This window comes from Miscanthus floridulus, chromosome 9 (genome assembly GCF_019320115.1).
Source record: "Miscanthus floridulus cultivar M001 chromosome 9, ASM1932011v1, whole genome shotgun sequence".
In the NCBI taxonomy this organism is placed as follows: Eukaryota; Viridiplantae; Streptophyta; class Magnoliopsida; order Poales; family Poaceae; genus Miscanthus; species Miscanthus floridulus.
Genome location: NC_089588.1, coordinates 138,084,601 through 138,112,159, shown reverse-complemented (window position 1 = coordinate 138,112,159; position 27,559 = coordinate 138,084,601). Strand labels below are relative to the sequence as shown.

The 27,559-nt window shown below is 46.0% G+C and overlaps 2 non-coding genes and 1 pseudogene across 2 annotated transcripts; all 3 read left to right on the top strand.

The window, feature by feature from the left end:
* Positions 1-4,554: 4,554 nt before the first annotated feature.
* LOC136481070 (uncharacterized) lies at positions 4,555-8,069 on the top strand (annotated as a pseudogene).
* Positions 8,070-23,246: 15,177 nt separating this feature from the next.
* Positions 23,247-23,318, top strand: TRNAP-AGG (transfer RNA proline (anticodon AGG)). The gene has a single exon. It is a non-coding gene; the product is annotated as a tRNA-Pro (tRNA).
* A 327-nt stretch (positions 23,319-23,645) lies between these two features.
* On the top strand, positions 23,646-23,717 carry TRNAP-AGG (transfer RNA proline (anticodon AGG)). The gene has a single exon. It is a non-coding gene; the product is annotated as a tRNA-Pro (tRNA).
* The last annotated feature ends 3,842 nt before the right edge of the window (positions 23,718-27,559 follow it).

The window sequence follows — 27,559 nt, the reverse complement described above, 5'->3', positions numbered from 1 at the left end:
TGTCCAATGGATCAAAAGACGGTGTCGCAGCACCCTGACAGATTCTGGATGCTGACTTGTTTCCACGATTCCCGTTGATTTTGAAGGGCTTTTGATGTGAGACAACTTGGATTGGCTTCATTATCAAATTATCTTTCCATCCATATATGGATCATCGAAAACAGAGTCCGAATGCGCCCTAGGTGACCAGTTTAAGGCAGACTGGTCCTGGAGGCCGAGGCAGACTCAAACTTGAGTTGCTTTGGGCCTCCACCTCGGGGGCTCCAACCGAATTAGCCTCGGACCTCCTTCTTGACTTGGACACCCTTGCTGACCTCCTACCCCTCCATACCATGTGCCAAACATGGTCATATGCATGGGTGTCATGTCCTCATCAAGGAGGATCTGCCATAACATCATGAGTCTGACAAGCATCTCCAACTAGCTCATTGGAGGCAGATTGAGCATCAGGAACCATAGGTGCAACCTCTACATCCATATCAGGTTCCAGGATGGGAGGTTTGAAGTGTGCCTACTGACCCATTGGTGGGAAAAACCCATGAGAGCTGGGATCAACTAACACCCGATGCACAACCACGTCTAAACTTTAGAACTAGCACTTCATAGCCGATCTCACATAGTTCTCCCACTGGTCTGCACACCCAATTGGGATTATCTTCCTTAGGATGTTGGGTGGAGCTCCATGGCAATGTAGCTCCTCCTGAGCCCTTACAACCAACTCACTAAATGAATGCTTCTCATTGAATAACACAGGCACGCTTTGCATCTCAACAAACTCAACATATCCATAGCGATCTCTTTACATGGTGCCTCCATGATATATGCTCACTAGGTTGTCCATCTAGTAGTTCAAATAAAAATTGAAATACAGTTCGTTTAGTCCAAAGTAGCTGCAATATAGTACCTCTCTAATAGATACTAACCAACTACACCCTAAATAACTATGTCACTAGCTATCTAACTATATTTATCTCACTAACTAAATCAACTAGCTATCTAATAACTATATCTATGTACCTATGTCACTAGCTATCTAACTATATCTATCTCACTGACTAAATCAACTACCTACATCATCAAATTTACTAGAAACTACCAAATAATCAAAGTAGCACTACAATTCAAGCTAACTAAGTACCTACATTGCATATTCAAAAAATTTAGCTGTCCAAGTCAATGCAATGATGCGACGCGGACGTGGACGCCGGCACGGAGGAGGACGGGGATGTGGAGGATGGGATAGACGGCGAGGTCGCGGCATGCTGGGAGCAGAGGCCGTGTCGCAGCCATGGTCACCGTAGGATGGTGGGAAGCCATATGGCTTATGTGATGGGAAGGGCAAGATGCATGCGAAGAGGCCGACACAGTCCGTTGCGAGGAAGTGGCGGGCGTCGGAGGTTGTTCCGGCGTGTCCCGTGATGGTGATGCGGGTGGAGAAGGCCTGTATTTCCATCTTCGACAGCTCATCGAACAGTGGACCTTCGGCCTCGCCCAACGAGTCCTTCTAGGAGCAAGTGTTCCTCGGACAACTCGAGCAGTGCATCGAGCTCGTCGAGCGGGGGGGGGGGGGGGTGTTCTAGGAGTCTAGGGGAGGTAGCGTGGCTGGTGATGTTGGAGATGCTTGATAGTGAATCTAGCCCTTTAGCAGGTTTTGGTGGATTTAGTGACAAAACAATTAAAGGTCTAACAAGTTTGCTAAGTGTTGAAGAGGAATTGAGTATATTGCATGCACTTGAGATTTGTGTATGATTAGTGTTGCACCCTCCTTTATAGTACAACATACCTATACTTAAGATCAAGAGAATACAACCATTTCAACCAGTTGAGTCTTCAATGTCTTCATATGCTAGCTATTTCTTCTCAATATCTCTTCATAAGGGGTTCCAATTATTTTTGTCTCATTTCTTTGAGCATGTGATTTGAACCATTTCAACACATATGAGTTCAATTCATGGCTTCAAGTCACTTTCACTAATGATTTGATCCGAAACACAATATGACTTCTCATAACTTGATTAGTACTTCAACTCAATGCAAGTACTCTCTTCTTCACCTTAGCCACAATACCTCGTTTGCCAAGTCGTCGCTTGCCCTTCACCGTCGCTTAGTCCATCGAAGCCCTTTCCTTGCTATCTTCACCTTATCGAGTCATCAAGTCACATCATATTTTGAACCAACATTGAAAATCATTTCTTCAATATTGTGATCCTTGCTTGAATATCTTCTTGATATGAATGTTAGGCAATCAAGCTTCAGTTTGATTCAAGTAAGGAAAATGGACCTTATGGGCCATTAAGTTTTGATTTTGGTGTTTGATGATGATCAACATGACCATTTGGACTAATATTGTTTGCTAGCATACGTGATACACTAGATACAAAGTGGACTTGGACCAAGGCAGAGTTATGAACTGGATGATCAACACCTCAAGCAAGATAACTGAAGCCCTTGTTGAAAACCTAAAATTGGAGCTAGGAGTCTAAGACGTAAAGATGAAAAACCCCGAAACAAAAAGATGTAAAGTAGAAGGTGTAGGCAAGAAGACGGGTTGCTACTGATCATCACGGCTGCACCAGCCAGAAGGGCAGTCGGACTGCCAGCACCGGACTAGTCCGGTGTTGGTAGGCTTTAGCCAATGGATCATGCGGCAGAGGCTTTTGGGCTTCGGGCCCACAAGCCAGTCCCTCACAGTGGGACCGCCAGTTACCACGGTCGGTCCACTAGGAGGCCTTGCGCACGAGAACCGGCTGGGACTTCAAATGGACGTAGCGCATTGTCCGTTGCTTGAGGCGTAAAGAATCCCCACATTGGTTATATGGTACCTTTCACCGATCAATCGCTTGAGGCGTTTGTTCTCAAACCCCCGGGACTCATAGCTAATGCACCGGTGGGCTTTGGATGAGCGAAAGAAAGATGATGGAGTGGTACGTTACCCATCCAATGCAAAAACAGTAGAAGGACTTCAATGCAAAACAGTGAAAGCTTTTATATTTATATTTTCAAAAGATTCAAACTATTTGTCCATTTTCAACTGATTATTATTGCAATCAGGGGTCTCGTTTACCATGCAGAACGTAATAATCTTATGGAATATGTAACAGACAAGATATGTTCGTCTTTATCAAAATTAAAGGGTCAGAAAGTACTGTACAAAAAAAGTACTCCCTCCATACCTATAAAGGATGTCGTTCTACACTCGCTGGGGAGTATTTGGACGCGTTTGCCCCTGGCATGCGTTTCGGCTGCCGTTCCACTGGTCAAAGCATTAATCGCGGCGCTTCGTTTCACTCGCCACCTGTTCGGCGCTCGTAGCAGAGAAGAGAAAAGGTGGAGCACGGTAGATGGAAAGACACCGCTTAAATAGGCATGCTGTAACCCAAACAACGGAGACAAAACACGCCAGAAACGATCGCAGCAGGGAAAAAAGCGCGCCATGCAGCCTCCGCGCACGCCAGGGCAAAAAAATCAAAATCGAGCGCATGCAAAATAAAGCCACCAGCTATCGAACTCAGCTCCTCAAGACTTACACCTCGCTGCACTAACCGATTGAGCTGGGGAATTTTCTCGTATGCAATGCACCCGCAACCATATTTAATAGGGACAGATAGGGAAAACTCTACCCTAATTAATCATTCCTTGGTATGCTAAATGTTGTCCTAAACGACTTTCTTTACAGGTATGGAGGGAGTATAGGGCTCAAGAATCTCTTAAAGAAAAAGGTAATTAAAGACGTGGACCTTCGATGATTACCGCACGCAAGGAACAAGCAAAAGTTAGGTTAATGGGAGACACAACATGTGATTTCTGCACTTGCTTGTTTACTTAGCTGTTTTAAGATACACTCAATCTTATTATTAATTAGAGAATCCAAATTAATTATGATGGACAATCTACATAATCCCATAAATTATATTTGCATCTAAATTACCATTTCTGGCATGATTAAGAAAACTAAAATATCCACTCAAATCTGCATCTAAATTATCAACGCCTTATATATTATATACAAGAAATGTTTAAATCACATATATTTCTACACTACCTACTTCTAATAATAGCAAATATAAAAAATTGACTTAAGTAAACATGCTTTTATGAACAATAAATATATACGTTATGTTTCATCAATCATGAAAAATATTTTCTTTTAATATATAGGTTAGAAAATGAACACAGGGAGTGCAAAAAATGATAAGTTATTATTTATTAGCTGTAGGTATTAAACACCCACTTCTAAAGTTTATGCCACCTTTATTTATGGTGCTGAGATTATACTAGGCCATGTATAGTATGAGCACCCGTTGATGGCTGTTGGTGCCTAAGAATCACCATTTATATCGTGTGTCAGTAACTAATGCTAACGTATACCGGCCTGCACCTTGAAAACTAATTAATAATTAAAATATTTTACACATATATATAGACAAGGCAAGCACTTGTTGTCGTTTGCATGCTGACGTACGCCTTGGGGCTTATTGTAGCCAGCACGAGAAAGGGCAGAGCTCGAGCCAGAGGCCGGCGCGCGAGAGAGAACAACATCACCGCAAGCCAAGCATGGGTCTCTCCCATGCTGTGCATTGGTGGCAGATGCGAGTTCTGGTGCTTGGCAGCCTCTTCGTCTATATGAGCCTCTACTTCGCCTATTCGGTGCGCAGGTCTCCTAAGCTGCGCAACTTGAGGTTCCTGGTGTGGTCGGCGTATGTAGGCGGGGATGCCCTGGCGATCTACGCCCTGGCTACTCTCTTCAACCGCCAGAGGCAGCGGTCGGCTTGTGGCCAGGGCGGCGGCAGTAGCGACCTGGAGGTGCTCTGGGCGCCGGTCCTCCTCATCCACCTCGGCGGGCAGACGACAATGAGCGCCTACAGCTTGGAGGACAACGAGCTGTGGAAGCGGCACGCCATGACCCTGGTCTCCCAGGTCAGATTTGTTTTATCTTTTTATTACTACTTTTTAAACAGACATTATATTACATAAATATTTCTCAGACCAGCAGATTTACAAAAGGAAAATACCATGTCGTTCTTCCATGGAAGGAAATATTGAGATATCAATCTTTGATCTACAAATCGCGCTATTGTACAACGATAATGACGAATCGTTTTCCTAGGAAATAACTTTGGCTTTTGTCCATTGGGTGGCCGACATGCCTAAAATAAGGTCGGTGACTTCCAAAAGTCGTGATTATATATAGGGCGTGTTTGATTGCAATGGTGGATTCATCATACCGTTTATGTTTTATACGATCTTATGAAATCTATTTCCCGTTAAGCCAATTGATTTTAGTTTGGAATTGAACGATGTCACGTGGAAGAAATGGCGACAACTAGTGGAATGCTTTGGGTGTATATCATGAATCAGGGGACGCATGCTGAGGGCATCCTTAGTTTGGAAGACAAGTGTTTGTTTGGGGTGCAGCTACGACTGTGTCACCCAGTAGATTTAACACTATATCCAGTAATTTAAACTCTTGGAACTATGGCACCTGCATGTTAGGATTAACAAAAGTGCTTCTACCTTAGTAATGTAGGGTTCTGCACATGCCGTTGCAAATTGTTATTTTCTGTTTAATTTTATGTACGGAAGCTGGGGGCAAACATGAGGTTCAACTAAAATGCACAAGTACTGTAATATAGTTTTCTATTCTAAAATTTATTTTGGTTTGTCGACGTTCAAAATGGATCGGAGGCAATGCTCCATCGAGTTTGACACGCCATAATGTTATATTTGTGCTAATGTAACAGTGCTGCCAAATACGGGCATACAACTTTATAGTACAATGAAATATTTCTCTATTTTCTCTTAACACATATTTCGATTATTGCACAAACAAGCTTGAAATTCTATAAACCATTATATTGGTAATGGCTGGAGGAACTCAAAGTCGTTGAACGATATCTCAGTATTGCCTCCTGGGTAGACAATTTACTAAAACTGTTTTCCCTTTGTGCAAAAATAGAATCGTTCTACCGGGAAACGACGTTAGTAATAATCTTCGTTCTCTGGGTACATAGATGACCTTTGCTAATCTCGTCGTTCTCCGATGGAGAAAATGACTTTCCAAAGTCGCCTCACGGTTGGACGATGATAAGGTGTTATTTTTGTAACTCATCACATTCACAGCATATATATTTCTGTAATTTCCCAGGTGGCGGTCGCTCTGTACGTCTTCTGCAACTGGTGGTCGGGCGAGAGGCAGCTGCTAAATGCGGCGGTCCTGCTCTTCGTCGTTGGCATCATCAAGTTCAGCTACAAGCCATGGTCCCTCAAGCGAGCTAGCTTCAACAACATGCTGGCCTCCGCAGCTTTGCTGATGGAAAGAAGGGTGGAGAAGGAAGGACGGATTGGTTGGTGCTGGAGATGGTGCACTACCTATTTTATGGATATTATCAGTCCAGATAAAATGGACGAGTTTTTTTCCCATACAAAAAGTTATCCCCAAGAGCCATCAGCTGCAGCAGCAGGAGCAGAAGGAGAATTAGGGGTAGATCACATTGAAAAAGACGAAGAATCAGATTGGAGAAACGTGGAAGTCGGACGAGATGTGACTTCTCTTGGAGAATTCGTAAGAAGTGCAAGGTGGCACCATGACAGGGCCGAGAAGAGTGAAAAAATCAAGGAGCGAATTGTTTTCACACCTGTCAGTTTCCTATACAAGATGTTTGTGAACGTGCCTCGTCCGTATTCCGATCGGCTCCAAGAGTTGAAGTTCTTCCTCCTGTTCAGCCACTCGGACTCATACAAGCTGCTTCAGGAGTGCATCTACAGCACATTCCTGATCCTCTACACCAAACGGCGGGTAACCCTAACTCTGCTCGGCGCATGCCTGCAGCTGTCGCTCCCGTTCCTGACCCTGACGTCAGTGGTGCTTTTCGCCAAGAGCCACAAGGGTGGCTACGACGTGAGAATGACGTCTGGGTCACATACATGCTCTTCTGCTTCACTGCTATGCATGAGTTCTTCCCCTTTGTGCCCTTCTATCGCATGTTCCGTGCCAATTGGCATGAAATGGTTTCCCAGGGCAGCCTCATGTCATTCTGTGCCTGCCAGGAGGCCACTGGGAGGTTCATATGGCCCTACCACTTACGGGAGTACGTCATTAAGCATTGGCATGTCAAGCAGGAGCCTGCAGCCAGAGACATCACTGACCGTGTGCGCAAGCACGTCAAGGATGGGTGGAACAGCTACATCTATGGCCCTATCTCTTACAGGGGATTCAACAATCTCAGAGGACAGTGGACACTCAACAAGTACAAACACAAGATGGACACTACTGGCCATGTGAGTGATCTGGCCTCAAGCTTAATGGCGCCATTCGACGAAAGTGTCCTCATGTGGCATATATGGCCACGGATCTATGCTACTGCGAGGATAAATCTATGTTAACAGCAGCAGCAGCAGCAGCAGGAGGAGATGAAGGCTCACGCACCAACAAGACTCGGCAGCACAACGCTTATCTCTCAAGGAAGATATCCAAGTACATGGCCTACATGCTCTTCATCCGTCCTGAGATGCTGGTGCCCGGTGCCAGGTCGGGTCTCTTCAACATAGCCAGCGACCACATCGCAGCCATCTTGGAGAAAAGTGACAGCAAAGGTGGTGTCCCCATGACTAAGGCGCAAGGTATAGCTCAGCGTGTCATCGAGGATATATTACCACCGTCGAAGCAAGGTGACAACAAGTTCAGCCATCTGCTGATTCATGCGAAGAAGATAGCTGAGGCACTCGGGGCCCTCGAGGCAGATGACAGGTGGCAAGTGATAGATGGTGTGTGGGTTGAGATGCTCTGCTTCTCCGCGGCCCGTTGCTCAGGTTACCTGCACGCCAGAAGCCTGGGACATGGTGGGGAGTTCCTCAACTATGTCTGGCTGCTTTGGTCAGCCATGGGGCTGGAGACATTGGCTGACAAGATCATCATGACAGAGCCTCCAGGGGATGAAGAAAGAAGAAAAGAACAGGAGGAAGAAGAAGAAGCAATCAGAGAAAAGGAACGAAAAGAGAGTGCTGCTCGTGCATCCGCCAGGCCAGAAATTTACGTCGACCACATAATAACCGAGGAGATTTCTTCGTAATCGACCAAAGTCTGAGAGCTGTTGCAGTAGTATTGCTGGATTGCTTCGTGTGTTTGAAACTTCGTGCTTGTTTTCGCATTTCTTTCTCAGCTGTGTGCCGATTGATTTCATACCTTTAATTCCTTCATTCATGTTTTCAGGACATGTGTGCTTAGCTTGATTTGCTTGTTCGATGTAACAACTATTATTTTATGACGTGCTCGTGCTGAACTTTGTCAAACGTCAATTATGTTGTGTGCATTCTTCATCGTGAATCATCAGCCTGTTCATTTTGGCTGAAACGATCGTAGATTATTACTGCTGGCTGGTTTGGTGTGAGAGAAAAATACTGTTCTGGCTTATAATCCACGATCATTTACGACCAAGAGAACAGACGGCATACTGGCATGGTTTAGGGGCTGACTGCTGAGCAGTGTTTTTACTGTTGACTGGTGGCTCGATTATCAGCTCCCAGACCGCGGAACTTCAGCACTTGAACGCGGAAGTTTAGTGCGCGAACGCGGAACTTCCTTGTTTAGGCACGGAAGCTGGCACGGAACTTCCGCGCAGCCTGTTTTCAGCAGCCTGAGCCAACAAAGAAGCCAAAACTCGATCAAACAAACTCCGATTGAGCTCAAAATTTGTGGAGATGTTCCAAAGGAAGTTTAGAAACTATCCCCAAAAGATCAAGGCAACTCCATAAATCAAGACTCCCCTGGACCAGATAGGGGTTTCCTTAACTTTTCTCAAAAGCCGGCCAAATCGCGCTCATGAGGAATCTGACCAAACGAGTTGGTAGACATGTTCCTCTTAGGTCCTTGCGCATTTCTAGCCACACCAATCGATCTCAAATCTCAGGAAAAAACGAAATCACCCAAAATGCAAGAGAAGGGGCTTCAGGAGAGGAAAAACCAAACCAAACAAGAACTCGGATCTTGAGCCACGAATTTCAGAGGTCAACTTGCTTTATTTCTAGCACCAACAAGATCTGGTTCTTACAGTGGTCAGGTTACCCCTTTCACCAACACTCTGGCAGAGGATAATCAACAATATGTGGGTGGCCTATCGATGCCTGTTAATTGATGTCCCGGTAGTGATAATACGCTACCACAACCGGGTCAAAGCATGAATCGATAGTGATATCCATGAGTGTCACTGCCGGATTGACGCTTGATCTGGCAATTATGTGGTAAGTGTTGCTATCGGATTAAAATATAACATGTCAGTGATATCTTGTGTGTCACTGCTAGATTAAAACATAACCAAACAGTGACATCTTGGGTGTCACTGGAGGTTTAATACATCATCCGGCAGTAAAACTTAAGATATCACTATCGGATTATGCTTTAAACCGGCATTGACACTTATGATATCATTGTCGGATCAATGCCATACCTGACCGTGAGTTCCTATGGGAATGAGCCAGTCCCTCTTCTTGTTCATGTGAGAATGAGCCTCTTCCAATAATCATAATTTATTTCATCAAAGTCTGGTGGCTTGCCGACATGATTGGTTTTTATCTTTAACACTGTAGGTGGTTATACCTTGCAAATCAATGTTGAGTTGACTCTGATACCACTTGAGGATCTAGATGGCTAGAGGGCAGGCCTGGTGCAGTGGTGAGAGCTGTCTCACTGAGTCACCAGGTCGTGGGTTCGAAGCAGCCTCTCTGCAGATTTGTGGGGGGAAGGCTTGCCTCGGTTTTTCCCTTCCCCAGACCCCACTCATGTGGGAGCCTCCGGCACTGGGTCTGTCCTGTCCAAGTTACTTCTACTGCTAGTGCACTCAAGCAAGCAAAGAGGCAAGCACTACTCTGTTTGGTTCAGTTGTGATCTATGAAACAGATGTTGTCAGCTGTGAGCTATGGAAAAGCTATTGTGAGCTATGTGCTGTGGAAAAGTTGTTAACTGTTTGGTTAAAATAGCTATGAAACATATCCCATCTATCTATCTGTCTTTCTTGAAACAGTTGTGAAATTTCTCTATATGTACACTCATTTAGAAAAGTTGATATTTGAAAGATAAAAGCAGGGTTCAAGGTGCTACAAAAAATGTACTACACGAAAGTAGCCGGTTCTGAAAAAGCAACTTCTAGTTCCACCCATTAGGTTAGTTTTCTGTTTTTGGCAGCAGAAGCACTTTTCACAAGCCGAATCAAACACAGCCTGAAGCTACGACTACAACAAGAGGGCTACTACTACAAGCAACTACCACGCAAGCAAGTATATGAAAGTAGTGCACTAGTGTAGAGTTCGCAAACCAATTGGGGCAAGAAATTACACAAGATTTATCCTCAAGGTTCAGTTGCTTCCCGGTAACCTACGTCCACATTGCGGTGAGTCTCTAGGTGATGGATTCGCGCATGAACAACACTCTCAAGCTTGACCCTCAACTTGGATGTCGCAAGAATCCAATCAACAAAGACCACTCGACTTCCATCGAGTATTCCAATAGAGTAACACTTTGTGATCTCCTGCGAGGTGGGCTCAAAACCCCTCACAATAAACTCGGTTCGAGCCACCGAACAACTACCAACACAGTGCTCACAATCCTCACTACTCAAAGCCATCTAGGTGGCTGAAACAACCAAGAGTAACAAGAAATCTACAGCCCAACGATGGACTAGTGCCACTAGATGTAAACTCTCTATGCAAATGCGCTAGATCTCTCCCCAATCTCACTTTGGATCAATCTTCAAGATAGAGAGTTAGTGGGAGGTGTTCTCAAGAGCTCAAGGGAATGTGTGATCAGTTGGAAAGCAAAGAAAATGCCCAACGGCTGACCACCCCCTATTTATAAGCCCCATAAAAAATTAGCCGTTATGTGCTACTAGTGGGCTGTTTTTAGGGTCATCGGAAATCTCCAGTGACCACCGAAGAACACCCACCGGAGTAACCTTTAGAAAGATCCAATGGCTGAGAATTGATCTTGATTTAAATCAATGAGCGCTATCTCCGGTGTGGATTTTGATGCAACCACTGGAGATTCTTGGTGGCTACCCAGAGCCTTGGTCCGCGACAACTAGACGTCGGAGCCTCCAACGGCTCTATTCACTTTACTCTGGTGCCTCTACGGTGAGGGGCACTGGACATATCCGGTGTGCCTAAAGCCTCTCGAGTGAGTTACATCGAGAGTTCAAGGGGTTCACCAGAAAACTTTGGTGACCATGCACCGGAACTCTGGTGCCTAGTTTAACAGCTCCCATGGACTGCTCTTTTAACCATTTGTTCTAGTGCTGTTATCGGGGGTACCACAAGAGATTTCCAGTGAGTACCCCAACTCTCTGCTAAGTCCTCACTACGCATCCTATCTTCTGGTGACCTCCCAACCAAGGGCAACAGACATTTCCGGTGGGTGCAGAAAAACTGCACCAAGTCACAAACTTCACAAGCCTTTCAAATTTGCTAACTCCAATGTGTTCCAACATGAACTCTTTCACCCTAGGCACTGAGTTAGCTTTTCAGAAACATTTTTCATTTGGTTCCTCACAACGTCACAAGGTCCAATGCATATGCAAAGTTAGTTCAAATCTAGTGGCACTAGATAACTATTTTGCTGAGTTCCGCTCTTAATAGTATGACTAATTGTCCTAAAACTAACCATGCACTCTATTGCATCTCGGCCAGCAAAATGAAAACCTAGCATATAACTTTGCCTTCAGGCTTGTTTTCATCTCCTCTTCTTCGCTCCAAGTGTGAGCCTTGCTCCATATGGCATGAACATCATCTCCACCATCTCTTATCCTTGCTCACCACACCTCATGTGGACCTAGTTTAATCACACAACTCATTGAAGGCATTAGTTCATTAGTTGTCATTCAATTATCGAAAACAAACTTATAGGGATTTCAGCCACCACAAGGGCTACGGTTGTGGCAGAGGGGGCCTATGACGTGGCATGGGGGATGTGGCGCTTGGGAAGTTGGTACGGGCAATGGGTGCATAGAGAAATCAAGAGGTGGCATTGTATGTAGGCGCGTGCAGCGACCTTCATGGATTTGACGGTGTCGAGCCAGATCAATGTCTTCTTGGCTAGGTCTCGGTTCTTGAAGGCTTAGTTCGCTGATGGCTGCCTATGCATGTTGCGGTACTGGATCTCTGGCAACAACGAGGGTTGCAGTTGCGGTGGCTTCGCTTGGCGCATCACGAACGGAGGGGTGGGTGGGGCGGGCCGGCCAAGCACAACGATGCCACTTGTCACATATGCATCCTCCCTCCCCTCCTCAGCCTCCTGGCACCACAGCTTGGTGAGCGCCACTGCTCCCGGTTCTTGGTTGCGAACCTGGTACCGACAGGTTCAACGTACCATTGCATGGCAAGTAGGTTGGGGCATGTCGTTTGGTTCATTTTTTTGGGTGTCTGTGTGGTGGTGGGGGGGGGGGGGACTATGGTATCATCCTCATAGTATGGGTCTGTTTGGTACAGCCCAGCTTTACTAGTGAATCAGCTTTTGTTGGTTTTGGCTCCAAAAACACCTTTACCGGTAGAGTTGAATCTATTTTCATAAATGTTTGGTAAAATAGCTTTTCAGGGAAGATAGCTGAGAGAAGCTAGTATTTTTAGTTTCACCTAGAAATACCTTTACCGTACTTGATTCACGCAGGGCGATGAGCAGAGGAACACCGACGTTCCGTTCTGGAAACATTGGTTGCTAAGAGGTGCGGCGCTAGTGGGAGTAGCGGCGTATTACGGCGACGAAGATAAAAAGAACGAGCAACCCCAAAAGCGATGAAGGCGTACCTAAAAGTGATATGCATGCTGTATCTATATATAATATCTTCGATATATCTAGATATATGTATGTATGCATACGTATGGATATGTAACATCTATATTACTGTACGGGTATAGTAGTAGTGAGATCGAGTTGCTGTACATGTAATTCGTATAACTATATGTTTTGTCACAACACACATATCATTACTACATGAGATATTGTTTGACACCTTTAGAATGGCTTAGTAGAGGCGGTTGTTTGTCGGCCTCTACCTATGTGTCTCGATTTCTACAGATGGGCCGAAACCTAGCTGTCGTTAGAGATCAACTTCTGAAGGTGGGCTATAATCCAGCTGCCTTTAGAAATCGTTTCATAGAATTTGTAAACTAGGCCTAAAGATTGCAAAAAGAAGTTTTTTTAACGCCGGGAGAAGTCACACGTCACGCCGGCCTCGCGCGTTGTTTCATTATTACTACTGTGTCTTAGAGTCATGGCTGATACAATTCTTTTGTATTCACTTCACAGGATATTGTAATGAATATTTAAGACTCTAAATGAATTAAAATAGAAAAAATTTGAACTAAAAAGATTCGGATCTCCTCAAGTACAACAAATTTGATATAGGTACTTTCTCCATCCGAGGTCATTTGAAAAATTAAAAAAATCAATATCTAAAAAATTAAAATAGAATTTCTAGACAACAAATGATTATAATGGAAAAAGTCTAAAATGAAAAGTTATAGATCTCTTTGAGTACTACAAATTTGGTTTAGGTTGTGTCTCCATCTGAGATCATTTGAAAAATTTAGAAAAATTAAATTTTATAATCTAAAAATTTAAAATAGAATTTCTAGACCATAACTGATTTCAAATAAAAAGGTATTTAACTATAAAGTTGCAGATCTCTTTGAGTATAAAGTTTGTCTTCATCCAACTTGATTTAGAAAAATTATAAATTTTACCGTGCTGCACCAACTTTTAGAGGCGAGCCAAATTGTCAGCCACCTCTATAAATTCATTTCTAGAAATGGGTGAAATTTCTAGCCATCTCTACAATTTCATTTGTAGAGGTGGCTGAAAAGCCTAGTCGTCAATGGAAATGACATTTTTAGAACAGATTCTGTATGTGTGTGTGTGGATGGGGGAGGACGAGAGCGCTAGGGCAGCATAGAAGGTGTGTATGGCGATGGCCTCTACCATGGGGAGACGGTGGTAAAGGACCTCATGGAGAGCTGCAGTCCTCCCGGTGGGCAGCGGAGGATGACAACACAGGCAGTGGTGGACCACTGTCGTGACCTCTGGATGGGTGATGGCGGTGGAGGACGAGCACACTGGAGGCGGTGGGAAATTTTGGCAACGTTTCATTAGGGAAGAAGAAATTAAGGCAGCAGGCAGTGACAGTGGGATATCACTAATTGACATTGGTTGAATAGTGTTAACCTAAATGCCAAACGGTAAACAGACAATCACTTGATGTTTACCCTTTATTCGGCTAAATGGTTACTTAACTGGGCGAAACAATTGTTTAAATCAGATAAACAATCGATTGAACGAAAACCACGTACCACCATCGTGTAGTGTTTAAACGGTGTGTAAATGGGCTAAACGACCATTTAATTGAAGAGTGGGTTGAAGTAGGAAGGCATGCACAACTAATAAACTTTTTACGGAGACGAAACCTGCAGATGGGTGGGCAGGCACACCACCAAGGCAACCGGCCCCTCAGTTCGTACGCCTAGGCCTGGGTACACGCTACGCACTTATTTATTTATTTGTTCTAACGCTCAATTCTCATTACTTCTAATCGTCTTTGTGTTTTCCTCGCAGTCCCAGTCGCATGATGGCCAGGAATGCAACGAGTTCATGGCATACGCCATGGCACACAAGGGCAAGGCGACAGCCCCGGACACCGTCTACAACCCGGAGGACTGGCCCGAGGCATACAGCAACACGAGCGTCCATAGCAAGCTCACCGACTACGCCTTGGCGGCCCGCGAGCGGCATGGGGAGGACTTCGACCCCGCCACCCAGCCCCTTGATACCGACCTTGTGATGAGGCTCGGAGGAGGGAAGCAGCACGGCCGGTACTGGATGGCCTCCAACATGGTCGACTCGACCTCTGTGCCCAACCTCGCCCAGATCCGAGCACAGATCACGAGCTCCTCCGTCCCCATTCGACCTCGACAGGCGAGCACACTGCAGCAGATGGCGGCACTCCAGGTTAGTTCTATTTCATTCGTCGTTCATTACTTTTACACATGTACCTTGCATTTGCATTGTTTAAACGTTGGTGATTGAATATTGTAGGCCACTGTGGAGAGGATGGAGGCCGAGAGGGAGGCTGAGAGGGTCGAGAGGGAGAGGGAGAGGGCCCAGAGGGAGGCCGAGAGGGCCGAGTGGGAGGTCCTGAGGGCCCAGAGGGCGGCCGAGGCGCAGAGGATGCAGGACATGTTCTCATTCATGTCGAGCCTCAGCACCACTCTCCCGGGTGTGGTGGTGCCCCAGTCGCTGCTCGCTCCAGTTGTGCCTCCTACTCCTCCGGCTCTAGGCACTCCAGTGAGTATATATATATGGTTGATCAAGTCCTTTAGCTTGTGTAGATACTAATGAATTTAATTCTCCTTTGTGCAACAGTCGTCCGGTTCGAACCCGACTCCTTCGCCTCAGCACACACACCCCGGCTGGACAGGTCCACCACCGCAAGGAGGTGCCCCTTCAGGCTCCCATTGGGATCAGTGGCAGTAGGTGGTGCCCCTTCATGTTTCATTGACTTTTCTTGATTTAGGACTTGTGTTGGATGAAGACTTCTTAGATGTTGTCATGGATTTGCACATTGGATGTGCGTGTGATGGATTATGCAGGAGGATGTGCTTGTGATGGATGTTGAATGTGCTTGTGATGTATTATGGATTATGTATGCGTTTTGTGTGATGCTAAATGCCTGTGTGCTGTCTCTTGTATTATATATGAGTTTTGCGTGTTTGCTTTCGAAGGAAAGCAACAAACAAAAAAAAAATTGCAAATTTTCCAGCTTTGCCGAGTGCCAACACTCGTCAAAGAAGTCTTTGCCGAGTGCCAGGGTGTGGCACTCGGCAAAGCTGGGAAAAAATGCCACAAAAAACAGCCACTTCGCCAGTTTTGCCGAGTGCCACAGCCTGGCACTCGGCAAAGAGGTCAATTTTGCCGAGTGCTACAGCCTGGCACTCGGCAAAGAGGTACATTTTACCGAGTGCCACAGCCTGGCACTCGGCAAAGAGGTCAATTTTGCCGAGTGCCAGATGGTACCACTCGGCAAAGACTATTTTTAAAAAGATTTTTAAAAAAAAATTGTTTCTTTGCCGAGTGCTCAGCCCTGGCTCTCGGCAAACATTCAAATTTCGCCGAGTGCCAGTCCCTAGGCACTCGGCAAAGCCGGCGTTAAATGTTGACGGCAGTTATTTTTTTGCCGAGTGCGGGCTTGGCACTCGGCAAAGACTTTGCCGAGTGTCGATTTTTGGCACTCGGCAAAGAAATTTTTGCCGACAAAGTCTTTGCCGAGAGGCCTTTGCCGAGTGCCCCCAGCACTCGGCAAAGAGGGCGTCTGCAGTTGTGACTACGGGAGAACGTAGATTTGCCGAGTGCCGCCAGCTTTGCCGAGTGCCAAAAATCGGGCACTCGGCGAAGCCACTCTTTGCCGAGTGCCGGACCGGGTGGCACTCGGCAAAGCCTAGCACTTGGCAAAAGGCGGCACTCGGCAAAAGCCCTCTTTGCCGAGTGCAACACTCGGCAAAAAAAATGGCACTTGACGGCCGAGCCCGCCCACGCCGTCAAATTTTTTTAAAAAAATTCTTTGCCGAGTGCCGGCCCTGGCACTCGGCAAAGAGGGCCTTTGCCGAGTGACAAGGCCCTGCACTCGGTAAAGATCCCTTCTTTACCGAGTGCCAGGGCCGGCACTCGGCAAAAATATTTTTTTTTTGGTTTTTTTGACCCATTTTTTGTGAGGCCTTCCCACATTATTTAAAACCCCATGTTCAAATTTGGGACAATTTGGACTTTTTTTGCTATATTTTGTTAGTTTTTTTTCGTTGAATTTTAGGGAATATTTCAAATTTGAACTGCAGGTGCATGGAATAATCGAATTTGGTCGTTCAAAAAATGATATTCATGATATTTGGTGTATGTTGAGGCCGTATCCAGGAACTCACATGAAATTTCGAGCATCTTGTTGACGTAACATGACGAGGTACCTGCAGGAAAAGTGTATTTAAATTATATAAAATCCGAACGAAGTCCGAAAATGACGAAACTTGTCGGGGCGTCGTGTTATCGCACATGTGGAGATGTATGGGTTTTAGGCATCCAACATCGCAATTTGCTCGAAACCTTCTCAATTTTTTTACCATAGACTCTATATGCTATAACACGACGCCCCGACAAGTTTCGTCATTTTCGGACTTCGTTCGGATTTTATATAATTTAAATACAATTTTCCCGCAGGTACCTCATCATGTTACATCAACAAGATGCTCGAAATTTCATGTGAGTTCCTCGTTACGGCCTCAACATACACCAAATATCATGAATATCATTTTTTCAATGACCAAATTCGATTATTCCATGCACCTGCAGTTCAAATTTGAAATATTCCATAAAATTCAACGAAACAAAAAAAACTAACAAAATATAGCAAAAAACGTCAAAATTGTCCCAAATTTGAACATGGAGTTTTAAATAATGTGGGAAGGCCTCACAAAAAAATGGGTCAAAAAAACCAAAAAAGAAATATTTTGCCGAGTGCCGGCCCTGGTACTCGGCAAAGAGGGCCTTTGCCGAGTGCCAGGAAGTGACACTCGGCAAAGAATTTTTTCAAAAAAAAAGCCTTTGCCGAGTGCCGGCCCGGCCCAGCACTCGGCAAAGGGGGAAACCCTAACTAAATGTGTGGGCCGGCCCACACACTCACTCACTCCACACAACACACTCACGCACGCACACCCCCGTGCCCGCTGCCGTTCGTCGCCGCCAGCTCGCCCCGCGCCCGCCCTGCCCGCCGCCGCCGCGCTCGCCCCGCGCCCGCCCCGCTCCATCCCGGCCCCGACCACCCCGTGAACCCCGCACCGGCATGCCACCGGCCCGGCCGCGCCCCGCCGCGGCGCCACCCCTCCCCACCCCGGCCGGCCGCTGGCCACCGGATCTAGGGCGCCCCGGCCACGCTCGGCGCCGGCGCCCCCTGCCCGCCCTCACCCCGCCCCAGCCGCGCCCCGCTCCGGCGCCGCCCCGCCCCACCCCGGTTGGCCTCCAGCCACCGGTTCTGGGCCGCCTCGGCTGCTCGGCGCCCCGCAGCGGCGCGCCCGGCCGTGCCCCACCTGCCCGGCGCCGGCCCAATGCATCGGCCCCCGCGAGCCCGTCGTGGCCCTGGAGGAAGGAGGAAGAGGAAGGAGGAAGAAGAAGGAGGAAGAAAAAGGAAGAAGAAGGAAGAAGAAGGAAGAAAAAGGAGGATGAAGAAGGAGAAGGAGGAAGAAGAAGGAAGAAAAAGGAGGAGGAAGAAGGAGAAGAAAAAGGAAGAAGAAGGAGGAGGAGAAGGGGAGAGGGGGAGGAAGCCGAGGTGGAGGGGATGAACGTTCGTCCACGTCGTCCACGCCGTTCGTCCACGTCATCCACAGCGTTCATCCACGCCGTCATCCCCGCCCTCGTCAGAGGAGAAGGTAAAGCCGCTGGGTTGTCGGCCATCGCGCCGTTTATGTCGTTGACGGCCTTCATGTCGGGTTTGTGGTTGTGTTGGCCATCGTGCCCCAAATGTGGACGTCGGCCATCGTGCCGATGGTTTTTCTTGCAGGTTTTGGAAACCTCCCCGTGCAGGGGAGGTTCTGCCGAAATTTTCAACTTTTAGTGATGTTTTTCTTCTTTTGTAGAGCAGGACCTATCGGAGGTGACCCGGAGCACCTCGGCGACCCTGTTCGTCTTCATCGGCGTTGCGGTCCTGCCTGCACAGCGTCGACTCGCCACTGCACCGACTCGCCACTACGCCGCTAGCCTGTCTCCACCGCCACCCTAGGTATAATTGAGCTCTCTTCCTTACCGTTGTAGTACGTAGATCGGTGTAGCCCAGTTAGGCGTCTCCCGTCCGAAACAGATACGGTTGGAGGTATGCAGATCTCTGCATATCTATGACCGTATCTGTTTCGGATTGTCCACATTTTTGGACAGCCCGCGGATGCGTAGATGGGTTAGTTTCCATGTTCTGCTCGGATCCGAGACGGAGTTTTGGCACCACCTCACTGTTGTTCTCCAGATACACACTCTCCCTTTCAGGACGTGTATCGGGAGAACAGCGGGGAGGTGCTGCCGAAATTCTATCTCGGATCGGAGTAGAGCATGGAAACTAACCTCATCTACGCATCCGCGGGTGGGATTAGGACCTATCCTCACCTATTAGACAGTAGGCACGCCGTGCAGATGCAACTGATGGTTATATTACTCAGTTATGTGTATATGCTAGAGGATGGATAACCGTGAGTAGATGTGCATGGGACGCCCAAGTCAGGCTCAAATCACCCATGAATGGATGGATAAGACCGAGAAATTCTTGGACCATGCATTTAAGGCAGCTAAGGGAGCGAGAGACACGTTCGATCCCTGCAGCCAATGTGAAAACAAGAAAAGAAAAACAAGGGAAGTCATGGTGCAACATCTTTGCAAGTATGGATTTATGCCAAACTATACCCGGTGGGTGTCCCATGGTGAAGCCTATCGTCCTAGACAGGAGGTCGTGAGACGACGCTTGGAGGCATTTGACGGTGATGGCAGGGTACCAGGATGGTTAGGTGACTATGAGGATGCGACGTTTGCTGAAAGGCCTACGGAGGACGAGCAGGAGGATGAGGAGGAACCAGAGCCAAGCGCTAAGGCGTTCTTGGCCATGTTGGATTCGGCACAGAAGGTCCTACATGAGAAGACAACGGTTTCTCAACTGGATGCCATTGGCTGCCTACTGGGGTTGAAGTCCCAGCACAACATGACTCAAGCCTGCTTCGATGCTATGATGGCAATTATTGGGGGGCTGCTTCCAGAGGGTCATCATCTGCCGAGCAGCTTGTACGAGTCAACGAGACTCCTTCGGGCACTGAAGATGCCGTATGAGCAGATACATTGTTGTCCGAAGGGGTGCGTCCTATTTAGGGAAGAACACAAGGATGCAAAGTACTGTCCAAAGTGTAAATCCTCTAGGTATATGGAGGTAGACAAAGGTGATGGAAAGAAGGAGCAGAATGAGGACATCCCCATGAAAGTCCTAAGACACCTTCCGATCATACCGAGGCTCCAATGGCTATTCATGTCCGAGGAGTCCGCAAAATAGATGACATGGCACAAGAATGGCGTTCGATACAATCCTGACAAGATGGTACATCCAGCAGATGGTGAAGCATGGAAAAGCTTTAATGGCAACCATCGTGGCAAAGATGAAGAGGCTCGTAATGTACATGTTGCGCTGGCAATGGATGGGTTCAATCCTTATGGAATGATGTCGGCCCCATACACTTGTTGTCCCATGTTCGCTATTCCCCTCAATCTCCCCCCGGGGCCCTACTTCAACGGCAAAACATATTCTTGACGTTGATAATTCCTGGACACCCGATTGCTGGGCTGCTATAGTGGACAAATGGCTAGACGCGGACTGGCAGAAGGAGCACCAGAAGAAAAGTAACCAGCGAGCGCTGATGCTAGGTGCCCCTCACCATCAGGGCAGCGCCAGTCTCAGCAAGTATGCAAAGACATATGTAAGTCTGCACCATTTGTCTAATCTAGCCGCGCTCAATTCTGCATGATTTCTAACCACATGTTGTTGTCTTTCTCGCAGTCGGCGGCGCACGATGAACAGCCAATTGGCCAACTCACGGCGTATGCTCTAGCCCACATGGGCCCGACAAGGTCCAACATCGAGTACAACCCGGATGCGGGCCCAGAGGCGTACACCAACTCCAACATCCCACACCCGCCTCACTTCTTACACGGAGGCGGCAAGGTCAGTCCACGGGCCGGCCTACGATCCGAGGACCGAGGAGCGCCTTGATCCTGAGATCGTGATGCGGGTGGGGGAAGGCAAGAAGCATGGGCGGTTCTGGATTGGCAACGGCATCCTCAACATGGGCTCTACTCCTCCTCTGAACCGCCTCCGAGCAGCGAGCACGAGCTCTAGCGTGCCCATAAGCCAACGACCGACAACGGTGGCGGCACTCCAGGTAAGTATTCTAGTTTCATTCGTCGTTCTTTGACTTTTACGTTCCTTAGCTCTGCAATATTGAAACATTGGGGTCAAATGTTGCAGGCCGAGCTGCAGCAACTTCGGGTCCAGCAGGAGGCCCAAGAAGCTGAGCGGGCGGCTGAGCGGGCCGAGCGGGAGGCTGAGCGTCAGAGGCTATAAGCTGTTGAGGCCCAGCAAGAAGGTTTGCTCAGGTTCGTGCAACAACTTGGGGAGCAACAAGGTTGACAGATCCCACTACACCTGCTTGCACCACAGCCACCACCACAGTCTACTCCGGTGAGTATGTTTTACTTTCTATGCTCATGCTTAGTGTCAAACCTAGAGATAGCCTTCGTGCCGGATTTGTTGATGTGTGGGCCTTCGTGCCGGGTTAGTTGATGTGTCGGCCTTCGTGCCGAAAATGTGGTTGTCGGCCTTCGTGCCGACGTTTTTCTTGCAGGTTTTGGAAACGTCCCTGTGCAGGGGAGGTCCTGCCGAAATTTTCAACTTTTCTTTAAACTCCTTACATTTTTATCTTGTCACTCACGTGCAATATCTTCTTTTTTGTGCAGCGGACATCGGGGGCGGCGTCGAACCAGGTCGGAGGGTTGCCGGCATCGCAAGTCGGGCCATCCGCACCCGGACCATCGTCGGGATCGCACGCTGGGGCGCAGTCGCCATGAGCCGCTTGCGGAGTAGTTTCTATGTATCGAACTTGTGAACTTGTGGACTATGAACTTGTGGTTTGTAATAAATTGTGGATTTCGGACAAATTTGGTCGTTTGTAATATATAAATGTGGTTTGTAATTTATTGCTGTTGAATTGTGGTTTCTATTATATATATATGCATTGTTGTTTAAATGGAAAAGCAAAAAAACAAAAAAAAAGAAATTTAGAGGTGGCTTTGCCGAGTGCCGGTGTTGTGGCACTCGGCAAAGAGGTTTAAAAAAAACAGATTTCTTTGCTGAGTGCCGGAGCTGTGGCACTCGGCAAAGAGTTTTTAAAAAAATTAGACGGCGTCGGCCGTCGGCCGATGGCGTCAAATCTTCTCTATCACAACAATGTGGGGTGGCCTAAACCCTGCCTGTCGAGTTTTTTTTTATAGCAGTGCTATAGCGTAGAAGCCGAAGCCCGAACAAGCACCCCCACCCCCCGCACGCACACACCTGCTTCAAAAAACAAATTTATTTGTATTCCACTTGTCACTAATCCGCATCGTATCCATGGATTCAAAGAAACTACTGAGCAGTCCAGAGTTTTAGCAAAAGTAGAGCACATCCTACCTTCTACTCCACAAACAAAGAAGGATGATGCGTAGTTTCTTTCTCCTCACAGAACAAGCAAGAGTGAAACTTCAATTGTCAACAGGAGAAAATTGCGTCTACCAATTAAATTTGACAAAATGAGACCACATTCATATAGTGACAGATTAAAGTGTGGGCAACAATTTCACATGGCATACTTAATCACACTGCTCCTACAACTGTCAAAGTAATTGCAGTAATGTGAAAAGGTCTGTAGCTTGCCTCAGCAGCACCTGAGGTCCTGAGTTCGACTCCCCGTGAGAGCGAATATTCTAGGATTTAACGGCGTTGTGTTTTCAGTGGTAGGCGATGTACCCATCGACGGCGAGGCACCTGCGGTGACTTCGTCCATCTCAAGGATTTGCCGGCCCAGTCTTCGAAGATGCTCGTAGGGGTAAGCTTTGTGAGTATCTGCGTTGTAATGTGTAATCGCAAAAAAAAAGTAATTGCAGTAATGTGTAGGCCACAACCCTTTAGCTGGGCTTATAGCTGTAACTTCAACTCAACACCGTGCCTTGTAACTAACAGTTTTAACAGATTCTGATTTTTTTACTATATATATGGCTGTATGATGTTGTAGAGGACCTATTCTGTGCAGCCAGAGTACTGATACACTATGCCCATTCATATGCCATGGCACATCAGTCCTGCTAGAGTGCTGGTAATGAACATTCCACCAGAAGCTGCAGACGGCCTTTACTGTTCGTCCATTTTACAGATTCACTTTGCAGTCTTGCATTCCCCTTGTAGTTTCATTTTTGTCGAATAAAGTGCATGGATCTTCACCACTACACTTGATTTGACCAAATTAAATAGCAAATATGTTCTCCGTGACATGAAGTACATGGACATTCTGGACTAGTATGAAGGGTCTGAAGTTCCTGCAGAACAGAGCCTCACAGAAGAATTTGCTGTTTTTCTTCATTTCTGAAACACTGCAGGCATGCATAGAGCACAGCTGGGGATTTAGTCTAGTGGTAAGATGTACGCTTAGGGAGCGTAAGGTCCCGAGTTCAATTCTCGGAATCCCCAATCTCAAACCCCCCTTTTTCTCAGTGCAAATTCAGAGCTCTGGCTTATCCTGAATGCCCTGAAGATGAGGCTTTGGTTTTGGACCACAAGTATGTCTGATGAGGTTCAGAGCTTGTGTGCTCATGTGAGGCTGTTTTGTTCTGTGTGAGGTCGAGCACTCACTAGTCACAAGATGCCAGGATCGTCAGATTACAGGTGTGTAACTGTGAATTATATTTACTGCTGATTTTTTGAATAATTTAATTATATTAACTGCTGTTATTGTGATGCATAGGCTAACCATAGAAACATATCCTTTAGGTCAAAGAAAAAAAATTAAAACAAACAGGGCATTTGGTCTAGTGGTATGATTCTCGCTTAGGGTGCGAGAGGTCCCGAGTTCAATTCTCGGAATGCCCCCTTTTTTCGGTTTTTTCCTGACAGAGAAATGAACCAGCTCCGCATCCATCGCGTCCTGCACAGCTCTAATCGCAGCCTTGCTCTGTCCATACAATTGTCGACCTGCGGCTGAGGGTTTGTTCATCTGTTGCTCTTCCCGGACAGAGCTTCGTCGGAGATGGGTAATTGCCACCTGCAGAAGCTGGACCTCCGTCTACCTCAGTTCTCCAAGGTTCAGGCCAGGCCTCCCCGGCGCTGGCACTCTGCCACCATCACCAAGTCAAGCCTGCTTCAGTTCCAACTTGTTTGACTGCTCCGTGCATGCGCTTTTGTGGTCGACGTACTGTCGTCAAATGTAAAGCTTGCTTTAAGAGTGTTTGGTTTTGGTCAAAGCCACCTTTATTCTACCATTTAAATTGAACTTTTACTATATGCATATAACTTGGTTCCTGATGATCAAATATAGATCTACGTACCAGCCAAATGGAAACATCATTTCCCGCAAAACCATGTTAACATTGTGATGGGGGAGCTGCCTTGGGATTGAAGGGCGTGCTGACAAAATTAAATCTCGCAAAGGCCGCCTTGTGACTTATGTGCGGGAGGGATCTATCTCGGACGCCCGGCGAAACAGCCGACGCAGATGCCTCAGCATTGCGAGACGACGCGGGAGCATCCGCCCCGCGAGACGGCGTGGCCCAGTACACAAACGGCCTTTACTCCTGGTTCCTGATTTTCCAACCGGAAGCACGAATCCAGAATTAAAAGGCCTCTCTTTTAGTTCCGGCTTCTCGCCCGGGACTAAAGGTGCACCACCAACCGGGACTAAAGAGACCTCCCGGTCTAGGCACGTGGGGCGGCCCTTTAGTCCCGGTTGGTATTACCAACCGGGACTAAAGGTTTCTTTTTTTTTCTTTTTTTTTTTCTATTTTCAATTGATGATTCGTTTTTGTTTTCGAATAGGTTTTCGAATACGCAGTCTACGCTGCTAGTAATATACGTATTCTACACGTTTATAATGTTCGAACATTTTGTACAAACTAAAGTATGAAACTAACGTATATATTACATGCATATACATATATTATACGTTATTTTACGTATATATATATATATATATATATATATATATATATATATTACAAATAAAGCTTGTATTGTATATTCTATCATATCCTTGGGATAACAAATTCACTCCATCTGGTTTGGCTTCCATGTTTCGTTGACATCATTGTAGAACTCGCCGGCGGGGTTGAGGACCTGGTCATTAAGAAATCTTGCTATGGTCTCTTGAATTGCTTTCAGTTGGTCACGTCGTATGACTTTTTCCTTTAACCATAGAGTCTTCAATAAAAGTTAAAGGAAAAATATTAATATATATATATATATATATATATATATATATGTCTTGGTCACGTGATTACTTATATATATGAGCAACAAAAGAAATTGTGAATATATGAATATATTTATATAACATACTTTGAGGATCTCTTCAGGAGTTCTTTTTGCGTACGCCATGATAAACTCGTAAACATAGTATCCGCAGCAGTTGTTCCCCTGTTCTTGCCTCAGAACCCACTTTTACGAGAAAAAATATCCGGTGAATTGAAAGCATTCATGGTGTTAATTGAATTATATATATATATATATATATATATATATATATATATATATATATATATATATATATATATATATATATATATATATATATATATATATATATATATATAAATATAGCTAGTACTTACTTTGTGTGCGATTACATCCAGTGGCGTTTTGCAATGTTTCATGTGGTGTTTCTTAATGAAACTTTTTCAAACACTGCGTCCAATAAAATAAAAAATTAATTTAGCCTTTAATAATTGTTGCAGTTAAGAGATCGGGGTATATATAGTTGCCAGAGAGACCAAATTACCCTTGGATAATATATATCATGTCTTGGTACTCTGTTTGCTCTTTTCTTAACGAGTCTAAGATGCTCAACCGACTATTGGCCATATCGATGACCATCAATATTCAGTGATTGCTGCATATGTTTTTATACACAAATATGATCGACATTAACTAGAGTCAACATATATATATGGGAGATAGCTTAGCAGGTAAGCAAATAATTGAACAAATGTACATATGATCGACATTAATTATTTAACACTCACTTGAAGTTGTAGGGGAAGAGTATGTTCTTGTTTTGTTGGTTCACTGAGAATCTCATGAGATTTTTCTCGAGTTCAGCTTTCCATTGAGGTGGGGGGTTAGGGTGTTTGAATACGACATTTGGATCAACGAAACCAACATCATTATCCTTTCTCTTTCTGAGTTCTGTCATCTCATATCTGCATATATAAAAATATAGTGTAAGGATATATAATTTATATGTAGACATGTAGCTTTATATATATACACTTTAATAGTAAAAAATAATCACACTTACAGATAATAGCAGCTAACGAGACTTTTGTCGAGAGAGTCCAGGTGGCATAGTTGGTGTAATTCTACAAACTCAACATATATAACGTCATCGCCATGGAAGTAATGTTGGTTTCTAACTCTGATAGGAACAAAGGCCTCTCTCCGTTCACACGCCGCCATGTACCACTTGTTTAGCAGGTACATTTACGTACCCAGTTCACCTAAGGCCTCAGGGTTGTATAGACTCTTTCCATGTTTAAATTTCTTCCAAGGATCCACTTTCGGAGTAGATGGTCCTTCAGCGAGCACTTGGGCAAGGTCCAAACCAGTTTCCTTGTAAAACCGAGCCAGCTCCTCAAAATCGACGTCTAAGTCTAAGTTCGAACCATATTCATTACGAACGACAAGAGAGGGGACTAATTGTTGCGATTGTTGTCCGAGTTGTGCAACACCTTTCCCTGGTCTAGTCTTTTTCTGCACCGCCTCAAATGACTTGGTGAGAGAGCGGTCGTAGTCCGATTTTGGCAGGGTCTTTTGAGATTCCTGCTTTTTCTGGTCCACCTTCTCTCTTAGAAGATCTGGAGGTAGGTAGAAGTACGGTTTCTCTGGGTTCTCCCTCGCTTCTCGTTGCTTTTTCACTTTTTCGAAGAGACTGTCCACATCTTTTTGTACTGCAGCATTTAATTCCTTTTCAATTTTCTTGTAAGACAGTTTTTGGGGAATAACTGGATTAGATGAGGCTTTCTTCTTTGCCGGCTGGTGGACCAACGACTTCGTTTGCGGGGCGAACCTCTTAGGAGCTGGCTTCTTCTTAGTCATCAAGGGAGGCAGGGAAGCCGTTGGAGACCTCCTTGGAGGTGGCGGCGGTGGCGGCGTTGCCACCTGATTTCCTGGAGCACTATGATGATCTGGAGATTGGATAATTGGACTTAGGTTGGCGGAGACCCTGCTGTGTGAGTACAAAAAAGAATAATTAGGTATAAGAAATTGTTATTTTTAATCATGCATGTCAATAGAAAATTAGTGAAAAAAATTTCATTCACTTTTGTCCGCACCTATTGTCTGGCAATTGAGGAAGCGGCGGTGGACTAGAGACCCTGGGAATAATGATGTAGCGCTTGCGCCATAGTATGAATGTCTTCTCTACTTCTCCTAGAGTCTTCTCCCCATCACCTCCTAGAATGTCAAGAGCCAGATCACTAAAACCTTTGTTAACTCTATCCACTAAGACGCTAACATATCCAGGTTGTATTATTGCCCCATGGATTCTTGGTGTCTTGGTAGGATCTAGAGGAGAAAAAACACCAAGAGCCACCATGATTGTGGCATTCTCTTTTGGAATATGTAGCTCACATGATGTAAACGGTGCAGTGATGTCATCCATAGGGGAACGTAGCATTGCGTCATCTTGATTTGGCAACTCCGTGGAAGCGCGGCTGCTTTTC